This window comes from Oncorhynchus mykiss, chromosome 5, assembly GCF_057628025.1.
Source record: "Oncorhynchus mykiss isolate SJ-2025 chromosome 5, ASM5762802v1, whole genome shotgun sequence".
In the NCBI taxonomy this organism is placed as follows: domain Eukaryota; kingdom Metazoa; phylum Chordata; class Actinopteri; order Salmoniformes; family Salmonidae; genus Oncorhynchus; species Oncorhynchus mykiss.
The window spans coordinates 22,450,011-22,470,192 of NC_143026.1; the positions used below are offsets into that span (position 1 = coordinate 22,450,011).

At 41.5% G+C, this 20,182-nt stretch overlaps 1 long non-coding RNA gene across 1 annotated transcript in view; it reads right to left on the reverse strand.

Annotated features, from left to right (window-relative positions):
* LOC149983201 (uncharacterized) overlaps positions 1-20,182 on the reverse strand; it is a 192,424-nt gene that overhangs the window by 105,227 nt on the left and 67,015 nt on the right. The window lies entirely within an intron of this gene.

Below are 20,182 nucleotides of genomic sequence, written 5' to 3' on the forward strand. Positions count from 1 at the left end.
GAATCTGTAAGAAAAAATTGTGAATAGAGGGAGTGGAGGAAAAGTGAATACAACTTAGAAGATATACGTCCAGAAGATGAGAGAAAATGTGAAAAGACAGAACAGAATATGAGAGAAAATGAGATTAGAAGAGAGGACAAGAGGATCATAAAAAATAAATTAGAAAAAAGAAAAGCGGGAACATAATTTAGATGACAGAGAAGGTATGAGAAGGGAGAAGATTAGAAAAATGAAGAGGGGAGAAGTTGAGAACAGAAAAAGAGAGAAGAGAGGGAGAACTAATAAGTAGAGAGAATATATTTATCAAGGCACAAGGCGAGACTCAAATGCAGACACGAGGCAGCTAGTTGGAGTCTTACAATGTTTAATAATCCAAAGGAGTAGGCAAGAGAATGGTCTTGGACAGGCAAAACCAGATCAGAGTCCAGGAGGTACAGAGTGGCAGAAAAGGCTCATGGTCAAGGCAGGCAGAATGATCAGGCATGCGGGTACAAGGTCCAGAAACAGGCAAGGGTCAAAACCGGGAGGACTAGAAAAAGGAGAATGCAAAAAGCAGGAGACCGGGAAACCACTGGTTGACTTGGAAACATACAAGACGAACTGGCACAGAGAGACAGGAAACACAGGGCTAAATACACTGGGGAAAATAAGCGACACCTGGAGGGGGTGGAGACAATCACAGGGACAGGTGAAACAGATCAGGGCGTGACAATATTAAACAGAGAAGATATTAAAGAGAGAAGATATTAAAGAGAGAAAAGGGGGAAAACTAATAAGTAGAAAGAGAATATATTAAAGAGAGAAGAGGGGAAGAACTAATAAGTAGAGAGAAAAGAAGATATGAAGAGGGTGGAAAGGCTTTCATTGTCCACGAAATATTAAAATGTCCACTAAGTATTCAGAAAATCTCTAGCCAGTGTTGAAGAGCTCAAGGAAAGATATTAGAGGAGAGGTGGATGTAATTATATCTGTCTCTCTTCCTTCAGGAACGCAGCTCTCTGTGACAATTACTACAGCTTCTCTCTCTCTTTCAATTAAATTAAATTAAATTCAAGGGGCTCTATTGGCATGGGAAACATGTGTTAACATTGCCAAAGCAAGTGAGGTAGATAATATACTAAAGTTAAATAAACAATACAAATGAACAGTAAACATTTAACATACAGAAGTTTCAAAAGAATAAAGACATTACAAATGTCTTTCTCTTACTCTTTGTCTCTCATTCTATCTCTGTCTCTCTCTTCCTCACACCAGTATAACCATCTCATAATTTCTTCCTCAGAACTTTGCTTCATGTTTTTTTCCCAGCAGGTTGCACACACACACACACACACACACACACACACACACACACACACACACACACACACGCACACAAAAAAAAAACACACAAGCACACATTTATACACACACACATAAAAACACACACAAAAACAAAAAAACACACACACACAAATATACACACAAGCACACATATACACACACATAAAAACACAAACTAAAACAAAACCTGTTACAGTAACAGAAAAAATGTGAGTAGATTTCTGTCTCATTTGCATGAGAGGGGGAGTGCAGCTCAGATGTGGTGTGTAGTCAAGCAATCAGCAATACACTGCCAATTAGGACGGGAAACAAACACACATGAAAGAAGGAGAGGTGAGGGAGACTAGAGAGAGATTGGGAACAAACACACACATTGAAACACAGACACAGACTCCGACACAATGCTCTCAAGTTAATAGTGTGATTATACAGCCCGTCTCACAGAATATTACTGGCTCCTCTGACGAGATTAAACATTAGAGACAAATTACTTAATGTGACCCTCAAAGAATTGTGTGTGAATGTGTGTGTGTGATTCATTATATTAGTCTAGACAGTTGTAGTAGAATATACAACAGTATAACTATAGCTAGACAACAGAGAGTATATATAGTAGAACAGAGATAGACTGTAATATTCTCTGATCTGGCAGCAGACAGGGATGTCTGAAAGCCCTGGCCTCTCTAAAAATACCAACGCGCTCCCAGACACAGACTGACTGTGAATAACACACGCATTCATGCTTGGATGCACACAAACACACAAGCATGTGCAAAGACACACATGCAGACACACACACACATACGCATGCTTGGGCGCATACAAACACACATAAGAATGTGCACTCACACACCTGCACGCACACACAAAAGAGTGAACGTTCCTCCCTCCTAATTTATCTGGTTCATACTCTGCTCTCTTCCTCAGGCCAGTGGTGTCCTGGTTTGACTAAGCTGTTTAGTAAAACCACTCTGAAAGACAATACATCATGCTTATGACACCAGCTCATTGCCACCGACAGATATCAATATCATTAATCCGGAAAACAACTAATATCTCTCTTCTGTTTTGCTAGTCTCCACTGGGCCATTTTACTGTGTTATGAATGTTGCTCACAAATGACCAGTCGCTTTCTTAATGAGTTAACCGCTTCTGCCCTAACTCATTATGAAAGCGACTGGTTATTTGTGATTAACATTTAATATCAGCATCAAAGTAGACATCATGCTAACCTACAAATCCCTGCAAGGTCCTGCACTTCATCTCTAAATGATACTTTTGCTAACAGGTACTGGATCAATTTAAAACTTGCACAAGACAGTTGACAGAATTGTCAAATTTAAAGAAATGTAGCCAATTTATTTGTTACTAAATTTAGCTAACATTACATAACTAATCCAGAGAGTCTTACATTTGCTTCGATACGTCAGTCTCGCCCAGATCGTCATGGCATTTGTAGGTCTTTATGATAGCCACATTAGCAGCAAATTAGCATGGAATTATTCATTTTTAAATACAGGCAAATATATTGATAAAAGTCATTGTCCTAGAGAGAATTACATGATTATCAAAACCTCACGCCAGGGTAAGCCTACACGAAACACAGTGCTTATTTTAAGTGTTTCTAAAATCCCCTATGGGAAAAATGAATGGTGGAAAAACTAATTGGAACCATTTCCCTGTTTGACCACTAGGTTTTATGGGTATTATGACTCATACTGTGGTACTCTATTAGAGCAGCAGGTAGGGATTGATGAGCAGCATGAAAACGAAATCTGTATGAGTGTGTTTGGGGAGGGATGTTGAGTCACTCAGTGGAAAAAATGTATTCAACAGAAGACAATAATGAAGCAAATATCCTCCATCCATCACCTCCAAAACTCCCTGCTGGGATAAACAACTAACTCACATACACGCTAACATTTGTGTCTCCACAGGCTTTCTAGTGTATAGGACACAGTGTTTTCTCTAAAAGGGTAGAATACCAAATCTCCTCTGCTAGCGTATGTGTGTGTGTGCGGGGGGTGAGGGTTGAGTGGATATCATTTACTCAACGGAATACATTAATCAAGCAAATATCCATCATCTCTCACAACTCCCTTCTGGGATAAACAATTTTTCTTCCTCTCCTCCCTCCCCTCTTCTCCTTCCTCTCTCCTCCCCTCCCCCTTTTCTCCTCTCATTCCCTCTCTATCCTCCTCGAATGAGTTGGACCGAAGAGTGAAGGAAAAGCAGCCAACAAGTGCTCAGCATGTGTGAACTCTTTCAAGATGATTGGAAAAGCATTCCAGGTAAATACCTCATGAAGCCGGTTAAGAGTGTGCAAAGCTATCATCAAGGCAAAGGGTGGCAACTTTTTTGGTTACTACATGATTCCATATGTGTTATTTTATAGTTTTGATGACTTCACTACTATTTTACAATGTAGAAAACTGTAAAAAATAAAGAAAAACCCTAGAATGAGTAGGTATGTCCAAACTTCTGACTGGTACTGTATGTCACAATACATGTTAACAATATGTGTTAACATACACTACATGTACAAGAGTATGTGTACACCTGCTTGTCAAACATCATGGACAATAATATGGAGTTGGTTCCCCCTTTGCTGCTATAATAGCCTTCAATCTTCTGGGAAGGCTTTCCACTAGATGCTGGAACATTGCTGCAGGGATTTGCTTCCATTTAGCCACAAGACCATTAGTGAGGTTGGGCACTGATGTTGGGAGATTAGGCCTGGCTCATAGTCAGCGTTCCAATTTATCCCAAAGGTGTTTGATGGGGTTGACAAACCATTTCTGCATGGACCTAACTTTGTGCACGGGACATTTTAATGCAGAAACAAGAAAGGGCCTTCCCCAAACTGTTGCCACAAAGTTGGAAGCACAGAATTGTCTAGAATGTCATTGTAAACTGCAGCGTTAAGATTTCCCTTCACTGGAACTAAAGGGCCTAGCCAGAACCATGAAAAACAGCCAAAGGCCAATATTTCTCCTCCAACAAGCTTTACAGTTGGCACTATATATTGGGGTAGGTAGCATTCTCCTGGCATCCGCCAAACCCAGATTTGTCTGTCGGACTGCCAGATGGTGAAGCATGACATCATACCAGATAATTTTTGTTCACTGCTCCAGAGTCCAATGGCGGCGATCTTTACACCACTCCAGCCAATGCTTGGCATTGAGGAAGGTGATCTTAGGCTTGTGTGTGGCTGCTCGGCCATGGAAACCCATTTAATAAAGCTCTCAACGAACAGTTATTGTGCTAACATTGCTTCCAGATGCAGTTTTGGAACTCGTTAATGGGTGTTGCAACCAAGGACAGATGATTTTTACACGCTACGGCCTCCGCACTCGGTGGTCTCGTTCTGTGAGCTTGTGTGGCCTACCACTTTGCGGCTGAGCTGTTGTTGCTCCTAAACCTTTCCACTTCACAATAACAGCACTTACATTTAACTGGGGCAGCTCTAGCAGGGCATACATTTGACAAACTGACTTGTTGGAAAGGTGGCATCCTATGACGGTGTCACGTTAAAAGTCACTGAGCTCTTCTACTGCCATTGGCAGTACAATGTTCCTTATGGAGATTGCATGGCTGGGTGCTCAATTTTATACACCTGTCAGCAAAGGCTGTGGCTGAAATAGACAAATCCACTCCTTTGAAGGGGTGTCCACATACTTTTTTATATATAGTTAGTTATATGTAATAGAAGCATTATTTCAGTGATACTTGTAATCATGGTAATAAAACATTAGAACAAACACAAAACACTAAACTTAATTTAATCCTATTCATTTTATTTGTTTCTCTCATTGCTTCTTAATTCAGGCATTTTACAGTTGTAAGCCGTTCCCACTTGTCCTTTTGTTGTACCCGGGAAGCGCTTAATGACAGCATTTGTAGGGTGAAAGCAACAACTAGAAGATAAAGAGCACATAGAACAGTTAGGGGTTGGGGTCGTAAATAAAAAATATAATAAATGAAAAAACCTTTATGTGAAAAGCTAATCAGATTCTGTTGAATAAGACATCATTGACCATTAATGCCCTATTTGCAATATTCAATTAAGAGAACCCCATAACAGGGTTGAGGTCAATTTCTATTCAACAAATTGAAGATGTTAAAAGGGATAGTTCACTTTTTTACACCTTATAGTCAATCAGATGGTTCCCTACCCTGAAAGTAGTCCATGGGCCAGGAAAAACTGTAATCTATGGTTCAGAGTTGTTTAAATAGCCACTAATTGCCCCCGTAAACCATATAGTTTTTTTCTTAGCCATCTGACTATAAAGGTGTAAAAAAGTGAACCATCCCTTTAACATCTTCAATTTGTTGAATAGAAATTGACCTCAACCCTGTTATGGGGTATTCGTTTTTAAAGGGATACTGCGAGATTTCGAGATCCAGGTCAGACAAACTAACGAATACCATTTTTGTGTCTCCACGTGCAGTTTGGAAATTGTTGAAGTTAGCATATCGTTAGTTCAGCACAAATGCTGGAAGTCTCCTGGTACAGCGGCCAGCTGATAGCAATATTGCTTCTGTCGCAATGGCGCTGCTAGTACGCGTACCGACGCCATGAGACAGATATATAGATTGCAGCATCATACGCCAACAGGACAGAGATTGAGGAAGTGGATAGAATCTTGTCTCTTTTGATTATCAGTAAAATTAACACATTTGTAAAATATTGCTTACTGTGTATAACTTTATAAGACTATAAATTACCAACCACCCAGCTTTGGAATAGTTAGAAAGTCTATTTCCCTGTTTTTGAGAGGAGGCGGCTACTGTGAAAGACCTCAAGAAATTGCGCTAAGCTAACAATATACTAACTTTAATCATCTCAAAACACGCAGAGACATAAAAAGGGTTCCCATGAGTTTGTCAGACTCTGGGTAGGTAGAAAAACAACCTACATCACGAAATTCAAAGTATCCCTTTAAGCCATGTCAGTGTCTACAATAATATTCACCATTCTTTCTGCCATGAGTCATTTATAAGTTATGTTATTTTTTAAACTATATCATGACAACACCGTACACTGTCAAATACTTATTTGCAATCGATTAACAAAAACCTTCTCACAGTAATAAGTCACATTTTCAGGATTCAATCAGTCTTTTTTTTGGTGGGTAGTATATGGGGCTTTGGTGACAAAACGGATTGCACTGTGATAGACTGCATCCAATTTGTTGAGTAGGGTATTGGAGTCTATTTTGTAAATGACATCGCCAAAGTCGAGGATTGGTAGGATGGTCAGTTTTACAAGGGTATGTTTGGCAGCATGAGTGAAGGATGCTTTGTTGCGAAATAGGAAGCCAATTCTAGATTTAACTTTGGATTGGAGATGTTTGATATGGGTCTGGAAGGAGAGGTTACAGTCTAACCAGACACCTAAGTATTTGTAGTTGTCCACGTATTCTAAGTCAGAGCCATCCAGAGTAGTAATGTTGGACAGGCGGGTAGGTACAGGTAGAGATCGGTTGAAGAGCATGCATTTAGTTTTACTTGTATTTAAGAGCAATTGGAGGCCACGGAAGGAGAGTTGGCATTGAAGCTTGCCTGGAGGGTTGTTAACACAGTGTCCAAAGAAGGGCCAGAAGTATACAGAATGGTGTCGTCTGCGTAGAGGTGGATCAGAGACTCACCAGCAGCAAGAGCGACCTCATTGATGTATACAGAGAAGAGAGTCGGTCCAAGAATTGAACCCTGTGGCACCCCCATAGAGACTGCCAGAGGTCCGGACAGCAGACCCTCCGATTTGACACACTGAACTCTATCAGAGAAGTAGTTGGTGAACCAGGCGAGGCAATCATTTGAGAAACCAAGGCTGTCGAGTCTGCCGATGAGGATGTGGTGATTGACAGAGTCAAAAGCCTTGGCCAGATCAATGAATACGGCTGCACAGTAATGTTTCTTATCGATGGCGGTTAAGATATCATTTAGGACCTTGAGCGTGGCTGAGGTGCACCCATGACCAGCTCTGAAACCAGATTGCATAGCAGAGAAGGTATGGTGAGATTCGAAATGGTCGGTAATCTGTTTGTTGACTTGGCTTTCGAAGACCTTAGAAAGGCATGGTAGGATAGATATAGGTCTGTAGCAGTTTGGGTCAAGAGTGTCCCCCCCTTTGAAGAGGGGGATGACCGCAGCTGCTTTCCAATCTTTGGGAATCTCAGACGACACGAAAGAGAGGTTGAACAGGCTAGTAATAGGGGTGGCAACAATTTTGGCAGATAATTTTAGAAAGAAAGGGTCCAGATTGTCTAGCCCGGCTGATTTGTAGGGGTCCAGATTTTGCAGCTCATTCAGAACATCAGCTGAGCAGATTTGGGAGAAGGAGAAATGGGGAAGGCTTGGGCGAGTTGTGGAGGGTGCAGTGCTGTTGATCGGGGTAGGAGTAGCCAGGTGGAAAGCATGGCCAGCCGTAGAAAAATGCTTATTGAAATTCTCAATTATGGTGGATTTATCAGTGGTGACAGTGTTTCCTATCTTCAGTGCAGTGGGCAGCTGGGAGGAGGTGTTCTTATTCTCCATGGACTTTACAGTGTCCCAGAACTTTTTTGAGTTAGTGTTGCAGGAAGCAAATTTCTGCTTGAAAAAGCTAGCCTTGGCTTTTCTAACTGCCTGTGTATAATGGTTTCTAGCTTCCCTGAACAGCTGCATATCACGGGGGCTGTTCGATGCTAATGCAGAACGCCATAGGATGTTTTTGTGTTGGTTAAGGGCAGTCAGGTCTGGGGAGAACCAAGGGCTATATCTGTTCCTGGTTCTAAATTTCTTGAATGGGGCATGTTTATTTAAGATGGTTAGGAAGGCATTTAAAAAAAATATCCAGGCATCCTCTACTGACGGGATGAGATCAATATCCTTCCAGGATACCCCGGCCAGGTCGATTAGAAATGCCTGCTCGCTGAAGTGTTTCAGGGAGCGTTTTACAGTGATGAGTGGAGGTCGTTTGACCGCTGACCCATTACGGATGCAGGCAATGAGGCAGTGATCGCTGAGATCTTGGTTGAAAACAGCAGAGGTGTATTTAGAGGGCAAGTTGGTTAGGATGATATCTATGAGGGTGCCCGTGTTTAAGGCTTTGGGGAGGTACCTGGTAGGTTCATTGATAATTTGTGTGAGGTTGAGGGCATCAAGTTTAGATTGTAGGATGGCTGGGGTGTTAAGCATGTTCCAGTTTAGGTCGCCTAGCAGCACAAGCTCTGAAGATAGATGGGGGGCAATCAGTTCACATATGGTGTCCAGAGCACAGCTGGGGGCAGAGGGTGGTCTATAGCAGGCGGCAACGGTGAGAGACTTGTTTTTAGAGAGGTGGATTTTTAAAAGTAGAAGTTCAAATTGTTTGGGTACAGACCTGGATAGTAGGACAGAACTCTGCAGGCTATCTTTGCAGTAGATTGCAACACCGCCCCCTTTGGCAGTTCTATCTTGTCTGAAAATGTTGTAGTTTGGAATTAAAATGTCTGAATTTTTGGTGGTCTTCCTAAGCCAGGATTCAGACACAGCTAGAACATCCGGGTTGGCAGAGTGTGCTAAAGCAGTGAATAGAACAAACTTAGGGAGGAGGCTTCTAATGTTAACATGCATGAAACCAAGGCTATTACGGTTACAGAAGTCGTCAAAAGAGAGCGCCTGGGGAATAGGAGTGGAGCTAGGCACTGCAGGGCCTGGATTCACCTCTACATCGCCAGAGGAACAGAGTAGGAGTAGAATAAGGGTGCGGCTAAAAGCAATACGAATTGGTCGTTTAGAACGTCTGGAACAGAGAGTAAAATGAGGTTTCTGGGGGCGATAAAATAGCATCAAGGTATAATGTACAGACAAAGGTAAGGTAGGATGTGAATACAGTGGAGGTAAACCTAGGTATTGAGTGATGAAGAGAGAGATATTGTCTCTAGAAACACCATTGAAACCAGGAGATGTCATTGCATGTGTGGGTGGTGGAACTAATAGGTTGGATAAGGTATAATGAGCAGGATTAGAGGCTCTACAGTGAAATAAGCCAATAAACACTAACCAGAACAGCAATGGACAAGGCATATTGACATTAAGGAGAGGCAGGCTCAGTCGAGTGATCAAAAGGCTCCAGTGAGTGGAGAGGTTGGTTGGGGGTCACGGCGATTTAGACAGCTAAATCGGTAGCAAGCTAGCATAGGAGCAAGCTAGCATAGAATGGAGGTCTGTTATTAGCCAACTCATGCGTTCCGTCAGTAGATTAGTGGGTTTCCGTGTGGTAGAGGGGATTAATCCAAATCACACAACAACAACAAAAATAAAAACAATAGATATAGTTATAGAGGCCCAAGAAGAAAAATAAATAAATAAATAAAGATAAAATAAAAATTGTCCGATTGTCTATTCAGATAGCAGCCGATAAGATAGCCGACGGCTAGCAGGCCGCAGATGGGCGCCCAGGCAACATTGCGCCGGAGGAGCCAGCCGGACAATTCCCTCGGGTAGACAACGTCGGCAGTCCAACTGTGAAGGCCCGGTGGGGCTCCCGGTGGCAGCAAAACGGGTCCGGATAGGTGACTGCAGCCCAGGAGTGATTGATGGAACTCTTCAGCTGGCTAGCTCCGGAACAATTGATGTTAGCTCCGGAATTGACGAAAGCCGATAGTCACACGGATAGCAGCTAGCTAGCTGTGAGATCCAGGTATGGATGTCCAGAGCCAGCGGCCGAAATCCGGTATGTTCCGTTCCGAGCCGCGCTGCGCTGCACCGCGCCGTACAAAACTGGCGATAGATTCTCGAGCCAAAGGACAGCCGATGACCACAAACCGTGGTTAGCTGAGTACTAACGATTAGCCAGTAAATAAGCTAACTAGCTTCTGAACCAGCTTCAGAGTAGCTTCTGGACCAGCTTCTGGCTAGCTCCCGGCTAGCTTCTGGCTAATTTCTGGCTAGCCTCTCGGAGGATTACAGATCTGAGGTAAATAATACTTTTTTATATAAATTGGTGAAGCGGATTGCAGGAGAGTGTTATGAAGATGAGTTTTTGGAAAATTTAAAATGTATGTGAAAAAAAAAAAAATCTATATATTTATATACACGACAGGACGAGGACAAAAATACGTCTGAACTGCTATGCCATCTTGGGAATGAAGTGTCGAGACCCAGATCTAGAGAAGGGTAACAAATATTTTCTGAAGCATTGAAGGTCTTCAAAAACACAGTGGCCTCCATCATTCTTAAATGGAAGAAGTTTGGAATCACCAAGACTCTTCCTAGAGCTGGCTGCCCGGCTAAACTGAGTAATCGGGGGAAAAGAGCCTTGGTCAGGGAAGTGACCAAGAACCCGATGGTCACTCTGACAGAGCTCTAGAGTTCCTCTGTGGAGATGGGAGAACCTTCCAGAAGGACAACCATCTCTGCAGTACTCCACCAATCAGGCCTTTATGGTAGAGTGGTCAGACGGAAGCCACTACTCAGTAAAAGACAGCCTGCTTGGAGTTTGCCTAAAGGCACATAAAACTCTCAGAACATGAGAAACAATATTCTTGTGTCTGATGAAACCAAGATTGAATTCTTTGGCCTGAATGCCAAGCGTCACATCTGGAGGAAACCTGGCACTATCCCTACGGTGAAGCATGGTGGTGGCAGCATCATGCTGTGGGGAGAATAGTCAGGATCGAGGGAAAGATTAACGGAGCAAAGTACATAAAGATCTTTGATGAAAACCAGCTCCAGAGCGTTCAAGACCTCAGACTGGGTTGAAGATTCACTGTCCAACAGGACAACGACCCTAAGCACACAGCCAAGACAAAGCAGGAGTGGCTTCGGGAAAAGTCTCTGAATGTCTTTAAGTGGCCCAGCCAGAGCCCGATCAAAAATCTCTGGAGAGACCTGAAAATAGCTGTGCAGCAACGCTCCCCATTCATCAAGTAGCTGAACTGAATCCCAGATCAGAAAATTATTTTCCTGCATTGCATTATTCATCAGGAGGTGCTCTGTAAATGTGTTCTGAAAATGAGCCATGTTGTGGATACAGTCACTAAAGTGGTAAACTTCATAAGAGTAAAATCTCTATACCAAAGGCAGTTTGTCTCATTGTTGGAAGAGACAGTTGGGTCATGCAGATCTCCCTACCACAAAAACGTGAGATGGTGGAGTTTGGGGAAGGTTCTTAAAAGGATGTGGGACCTGAAGTCAGAGTTTGCTGAGTTTTTGCAAATGAAAGGACAATATGTGGATTTCCCTCAACTACAAGATACATTTTTGATTTTGCCTTCACTGTGGACATCATGGCCCTCATGGCCTTTTTGAAAATCAGATGTGCCTTAACCAACCATGTTGTTCCACCTCCCACATATGCGATGACATCACCTGGTTTAAACGTCTCTAGACTATATCTCTCTCATCATTACTCAATGCCTAGGTTTACCTCCAATGTACTCTCTTCCTACCATACCTTTGTCTGTACATTATGTCTTGAATCTATTCTATCGTGCCCAGAAACCTGCTCCCTTTACTCTCTGTTCCGAACATGCTAGACTGCCAGTTCTTATAGCCTTTAGCCGTACCCTTATCCTACTTCTCCTCTGTTCCTCTGGTGATGTAGAGGTTAATCCAGATCCTGCAGCGCCTAGCTCCACTCCCACTCCCCAGGTGCTCTCATTTGTTGACCGTAAAAGCCTTGGTTTCATGCATGTTAACATTAGAAGCCTATTCCCTAAGTTTGTTTTACTCACTGCTTTAGCACACTCTGCCAACCCGGATGTCTTAGCCGTGTCTGAATCCTGGCTCAGGAAAACCACCAAAAACCCTGAAATCTCCATCGCTAACTATAACATTTTCCACCAAGATAGAACTGCCAAAGGGGGCGGTGTTGCAATCTACTGCAAAGATAGCCTGCAGAGTTCTGTATTACTATCGTGAGGGTTGAAAATATGCTTGGCCTATCATGAAGTTGTCTATCTATGTGTGTTGGAAGTAACATTTTGCAACATATGGTGTGACTAGCGGAAAGGCTATGGCTAACCTTGGGTGTAGGCAGTTATCATGAATTACTCATGATAACTGCCTACACCCAAGGTTAGCCATACAGAGCATAGTGTTGCGAAAACAAACTGTCTTTTGTTAGACATTAACAAGAACCAGATGTGTGATAACTGTATCTAGGGTATGAGCGCATAGATATTCTGCCCAGCAACAGCTACACCTGCCAATGGGAGCGCCTGGGGGGCTGGGACCAGCCTGTGCGCCAACGATAGGCTGAGTGAGTTTAAACCACGCTCAGCCTCTACTCTGACAGGCCAGCTCAGAAGCAGGAACTACTTCTGTCAGAGTATTTAAGAAGAAACTATTAGGGTGTTGGCTAGTTCTCTGTACTGCCCGACCACCCCTCATCACTGTCAAACACTCCCTAAAACACTTCTGCAAGCAGGCCTTTCTAATCTACCTGGCCGGGGTATCCTGGAATGACACTGACCTCATCCCGTCAGTAGATGATGCCTTCTTAAAAAAGTGCCTTCCTCACCATCGTAAAAAAAAGCATGCCTAATTTAAAAAAAAATTGAACTATGAATAGATATACAATGGGGAGAACAAGTATTTGATACCTGCAAAATCGGCAGTGTTTTCCTACTTACAAAGCATGTAGAGGTCTGTCATTTTTATCATAGGTACACTTCAACTGTGAGAGACGGAATCTAAAACAAAAATCCAGAAAATCCCCCGAGATGACAAGGTGAAAATCTGTCGTTCTGCCCCTGAACAAGGCAGTTAACCCACCGTTCCTAGGCCGTCATTGAAAATAAGAATGTGTTCTTAACTGACTTGCCTAAGTTAAATAAAAAGGTATAAAAAATATATATACAAAATAAAATACAAATTTAAAAAATTCATCGGCACCCAAAAATACCAATTTCCGATTGGTATGAAAACTTGAAATCGGCAATTCCGATTAATTGGTCGACCTCTACTCTGGACGGCTCTGACTTAGAATACGTGGACAACTACAAATACCTAGGTGTCTGGTTAGACTGTAAACTCTCCTTCCAGACTCACATTAAGCATCTCCAATCCAAAATTAAATCTAGAATTGGCTTCCTATTTCGCAACAAAGCATCCTTCACTCATGCTGCCAAACATACCCTCGTAAAACTGACCATCCTAACGATCCTCGACTTCGGTGATGTCATCTATAAAATAGCCTCCAACACTCTACTCAACAAACTGGATGCAGTCTATCACAGTGCCATCCGTTTTGTCACCAAAGCCCCATACACTACCCTCCATTGCGACCTGTACGCTCTCGTTGGTTGGCCCTCGCTTCATACTCGTCGCCAAACCCTCTGGCTACAGGTGATCTACAAGCCTCTGCTAGGTAAAGCCCCGCCTTATCTCAGCTCACTGGTCACCATAGCAGCACCCACTGGTAGCACACACTCCAGCAGGTATATCTCATTGGTCACCCCCAAAGCCAATTCCTCCTTTTCTTGTCTTTCCTTACAGTTCTCTGCTGCCAATGACTGGAACGAACTGCAAAAATCCCTGAAGCTGGAGAGTCATATCTCCCTCACTAGCTTTAAGCACCAGCTGTCAGAGCAGCTCACAGATCACTGCACCTGTACATAGCCCATATGTAAACAGACCATCTATCTACCTCATCCCCATACTGTATTTATTTATTTATCTTGCTCCTTTGCACCCCAGTATCTCTACTTGCACATTCATCTTCTGCACATCTACCATTCCAGTGTTTAATTGCTAAATTGTAATTACTTAGCCACCATGGCCTATTTATTGCCTTAATTAACTCCCTTATCTTACCTAATTTGCACTCACTGTATATAGAGTTTTTGTTTTCTTTTGTTCTACTGTATTATTGACTATGTTTTGTTTATTCCATGTGTAACTCTGTGTTGTTGTATGTGTCGAATTGCTATGCTTTATCTTGGCCAGGTCACAGTTCCAAATGAGAACTTGTTCTCAATTAGCCTACCTGGTTAAATAAAGGTGAAATAAAAAAAGAATAATAAAATGTACATCCTTGTCAAAGCCTTCATGGGAAAATGACTCCTCCTGATCCGCCAAGTAGAAGCTAACAATCTCACCAACCTTCCGACATTACTAGTCTGTTCCCTATTAGATGACCAGCGGGAGAAGTATACATCGGTGCTGCGTACTTTGAACAGTGAGTTTTCTCGTTGTGTTGAGGATTTCAAAGTGTTGGAAAATGACATGCTGTTGGTTTCCTCTCCTTTCACCTTCAATGTGGATAACGCTCCCACTGACCTGCAACTTGAGCTTTTCGATCTTCAGTCTGATGCAGTGATTGGAGAACCATTCAAAACAATGTCACTGACGAGGTTCTATGCATCTCTCAATGAACAAAACTTTCCAAAGATTATAAGATGTTTGTACTGTTTGTGTCAACCTATGTATGTGAACAGACATTTTCAGTGATGAAATATAACATGTCAAGGCACAGTGTCACGCCCTGACCTTAGAGATCCTTTTTATGTCTCTATTTTAGTTTGGTCAGGGCGTGAGTTGGGGTGGGCATTCTATGATTTTGTGTTCTGGTTTCTATTTCTGTGTGTTTGGCCGGGTGTGGTTCTCAATCAGAGGCAGCTGTCTATCGTTGTCTCTGATTGAGAACCATACTTAGGTAGCCTACCTCGCAGGTTGCTTTTCAGCAACATGTCAACATCAAAAACACCCAACAGCGCTCTTGCCATCAGTGGAACTGTTGGCCTGGTTGCATGGCCGCACTCCAGATGTTCTTTGGAACCATAACGTTTGAGCCTGGAAAACATTAATAATTCCGCCAGATGCTGTGAAAGACTAGAAAGTACTTTAAGTACAGTAACATACATCCTCTGTATTTAAAATAGACATGCTAGCTAATACTGTGAATTGACTTGTACTACAAAATAAACCTTCTCAATATTTATCTTAAACTCCGATGATATAAAAGTTAACAATAATGTACTGTTTTAATGAAAATAAATGCACATATAAGGAGGCCTGTTTTAACCTTTAGCTAAATAAACCATAAACCAATGCAGTCATCTCAAAACGGAGCAAGCTAACGGTAGCCACTAAGCTAATAGCAACCCTATAGACTTGACAGGCTAGTTTTAGCGCATTTAGCTTAGCATTAGCATATTGTTTTTCTACAAAATACAACTCTGTAATATAGAACACTTGGATGGGGAAATACAGTGCCTAGAAAATATAAACGAAGTAGAAAATAAACCACAGTATTACCTCAGATGAGCTATAAATCAATAAGTTCAAACCAAAATATTAGCTTGTGCCATTTCTTATGTTATCCTATGGGCTAGCCAAGCTTAGTTGCAAGCATTTCGCTACACTCGCATTAACATCTGCTAACCATGTGTATGTGACAAATAAAATTTGATTTGATTTAGACGCAAAATCCAGTCATCTCAATGTCAAGATTGCTAACGGTTTTCACTCGATCAATTTACACATTTAAACTTTATATTTTCAACGTAAACGGTAAGTATCACTCAGACAACTATTTAGACTAACATTTTCTATAGATCATGTGCTTGTGTACACCACATACATTACCTGTTTAACAGAAGAAATCCTGATGGTGGCAATATGCATAAATTATTCCCAATGTAAATCCTTGGAGGATTCAGTCCAGAATAATAGTGGATTTCAACCATACTGCAATCACTGATTACAACAATAATATATAAGCCATGTTTTAAATGCAATGTGATGCCATAACCTTATGGGCAGCCACGACTAGAGTGTATGAAAATAAACAGGTTTCTGTGCGTTTTCAAAACTTGTACATAAACAAATTATGAACCTACAATAGTTGCCTACGCCATCTCAATCTAATCTCAAAATGAGAAGGCAAGTATCATCTAACCAAAAGGTTGCTGGTTCAAATCCACAAGACAACTTAGTAAAATATATGTCAATGTTTACTCGAGCAAGGCACTTAACCCTAATTGCTCCTGTAAGTTGACTAAATGTAAATGACTATTGCACATGTTATTTCCTCAAGTTTCTAACTGTAGTTATATTATCAAACAACACATAATAACTTCCATTTTTTTAAATGAAATTCATTACATATTAAATGACATATTTACACTTTTGTTAATCTCTTTGCGGCCTTGTCCTCATTCAGCATTGACATAACTATCTTCAGATCCTCACTCTTTTTTTTGCAGCCACATTTCTTCACAACATAACCTTTTAGAAAATAAAGACAAGCACAACCAAAGACAGGCACAAGAGACAACCAATTATAAGCCGTTATTAATCATCTGCTAACAGAGGCCACATAAGACAACACAGAAAAAACATTTGATAAACAATGAGGATGACTACATTCGGGATTGCCAAAAACAGGAGATAACAATCAACTACTTGCTGTTTTGCCTTCTTCTGCGGTCACGAAAAGCAAGTGTAGTCTGGTTATAGTGTTGTGACTACTAATTTACTACTAACATCAAGTAGTAACAACTGTACCTGATTACTATTAAGAAAGACTGTTTAAGAAAAATAATATTAACTATAAATAATTAGGTGGGTGCATATATTTGTCCTATTTCATGTACAAGTGTGTATTATGCCGCGCCTGTGTAGTAAAGATGTAATGTTTTGACTACTTATTTACTTCCATCTACCAACATCAAACAGCAAAAACCTCTACCGGAAAGACTACAAAACTCCAGTTGAGTAGTGCATAAACTACACATTCACAACACAATCCCTACGAGTCTCTACATAGTCACTACTGCATGAATAGGTTTTGTGTAGTAATTCAGTAGTACCTTAGGTAGACCGAAATAGGTAGACCGAAATACAGTCTCAAATGACACCCTATTCCCATGCAAAATACTACTTTCTGCTTGAGCCTTACTCCCCATACAGTACACCACTTTTCACTTGAGGCATATTCCCCATATAACCATTTTACTATATGGGGCAAGAGCAATGTGTACTTCCTGATGCTTCTTGCTACTTCCTGTACTTTCACCATGATGTAACCCTTCTAATGCTTCTTTATGTTAATTCAGCATTGTCTCTAGTGGCTAGGGTTAGGTTTAGGGTAAAGGTTAGGTTAAGGTTAGGGTTAAGCTAAGTGTTAGGGGTTAGGGAAAATAGGATTTTGAATGGGACTGAATTATGTGTACCCACAGGGTCAGTTATACAAGACTGTGTGTGTGTGTGTGTGTGTGTGTCACATTCATAGCATATTTGTCCTGATTGAGTTTGACTGTCTTTCACATCTGATCACTCATCACGCCGACTCTGCATAAGAGGCCATTCTTTATCTTAAAACATACACACGCATATTTACATAATTCAGCAGACGGAGGACAGGCTGCTCAAGATCAAACCAAATATTTGTCAACAACCTAACCCCCTCTCTGACAGACACACAACCTCCGCAGCACTTTTAATCTAGCCCCTCTAATCAGAGATGATTCAGACCTGTGCCAAGTGAGGTGTAGTCGGTAAGGTAAAATGTTAAGAAATGTTATTTAAGCTAACATGATTCCCTATTATACATGACAGACAATCATATCCGTTTAATATAATAGTACCCACTAGAACAGGCTCCAAGTGAGTTGACGCTCTAGTCAATCAGTCTGGCGTTTTCTGTATTGACCTTAGTGATCACTGTTTTACAGCCTGTGTTCATAATGGCTGCTCAGTGAAAGGACCTGTCCTGATTTGTCATAGACGCTTGCTAAAAAACTTATGAGGAAGCCTTCCTTCATGACCTGGCCTCTGTAAATTGGTATTGAATCAGCTTGATTTGCTCTGTCGAAGACGCTTGGACCTTCTTTTTTGATATTTTCAGTGGTATTGTTAACAAACACGACCCCATAAATAAAATGAGAATTGAAAACATGTTTAGCCCCTAGTTCGACCGTGATCTGGCAGAGTTAGAAAGGCTCGACACACGCATACTCAGGCTGACTGGCTCTTGTTCAGGTAAATGAGAAATAAGTGCACTCAGGCTCTCCGGAAGGCCAAAGTTAGTTACTTTAAGGAGCAGTTCTCCCTCTGTGGGTCTAACCCCAAGAAGTTCTACAAAATGGTTAAAAGGAGAATAAACCATCCTCCTCACAGCTGCCCATGTCCCTTAATGTTGATGTGGTTGTTACTGACAAGGAGAACATGGCTGAGCTCTTTAAATCACCAAGTCAGGATTCCTATTTGACACAGCCATGCCTTCTTGCCCATCCCTTCTTGCCCATCCCATCCTCATCTTCCAACCCTTCTAATGCAACTAGCCCAATGCTCCTCCCTTTTTCTCCCCTGCCCCGCTACAAAGTTTCTCCCGGCAGGCGGTCACTGAGTCCGAGGTCTTAATAACCTCTTTTGGGATAAGGGGCAGCATTTTCACTTTTGGATAAATAGCGTGCCTGATTTCAACTTCCTGCTACTTATGCCAAGAATTTAAGATATGTATAGTATTAGTATATTTGGATAGAAAACACTCTGAAGTTTCTAAAACTGTTTGAATCATGTCTGTGAGTATAACATAACTTATGTAGCAGGAAAAACCCAGAGGACTAACCATTCAGAATTATTTATTTTTGAAGTCGCTGTCTGTTCAATGGCTTCTCATGGGGAAACAATATTTCTTAGGCACTTGTTTGCAGTCCCCACCGCTTCCACTGGATGTCACCAGTCTTTGGAATTTGGTTGAGGTTACTCCTTTGTGCAATGAAGAAGTACAGCCATCCTGGAAAAGGGGAATGCTGTTGAGAGTTGGCCAAGACTTGAAAAGTAGCGTTAGTTTCCTCTCGTCCTCTTCAATTTGATCGATTATTAACGTTTAAAAATACCTAAAGTTGTATTACAAAAGTATTTTGAAATGTTTTGGCAAAGTAAGTTTACAGGCAACTTTTGAGATATTTTGTAATGACTTTGCACAAATTGGAAGGTGTTTTTTTCTGGATCAAACACGCCAAATAAATGGACATTTTGGATATACATGGACGGAATTAATTGAACAAAAGGACCATTTGTGATGTTTATGGGACATATTGGAGTGCCAACAAAAGAAGTCAAAAAGGTAAGGCATGTTTCATATTTTATTTCTGCATTTTGTGTAGCGCCTGCAGGGTTGAAATATGCTACTCTTTGTTTACTGCTGTGCTATCATCAGATAATAGCTTCTTATGCTTTCACCAAAAATGCTTTTTGAAATCGGACATGTTGGCTGGATTCACAACGAGTGTAGCTTTAATTTGCTATCTTGCATGTGTGATTTAATGAAAGTTTGAGTTTTACAGTATTTTATTTGAATCTGGCGCTCTGCATTTTCCCTGGCAATTGGCCAAGTGGGACATTTGCATCCCCCTATCCCAGAGAGGAGCTCCTTAAACTTGACCCCAACAAAACATCTGGGTCAGATGGTTTAGACTGTTTCTTCTTTAAGGTTGCTGCCCCTATCATCACCAAGTCAAACGCTGACCTTTTTAATCTACCTCTCCTTTCTGGGGAGGTTCCCATTGCTTGGAAGGCAGCCACGGTCCTTTATTTAAAAGGGGGAGATGAAGCTGATCCGAACTGTTGTAGGCCAATTTCTATTTTGTCCTGTTTATCAAGAGTGTTGGAAAAACTTGTCAATAATCAACTGATGGGCTTTGATGTCTATAGTATTCTCTCTGGTACGCAATCTGGTTTCAACTCAGGTTATGGATGTGTCACTGCAACATTAAAAGGTCCTCAATGATGTCACCATTGCCCTTGATTCTAAGCAATGTTGTGCTGCTAATTCATATTATGACAACCTTTACAGCTCTCAATTTCAGGAAGATGGTTGTGAAAGCTACATTTGCCACATTCATAATTATGTCCCTGTAATTGAGGATGATTTCCAATC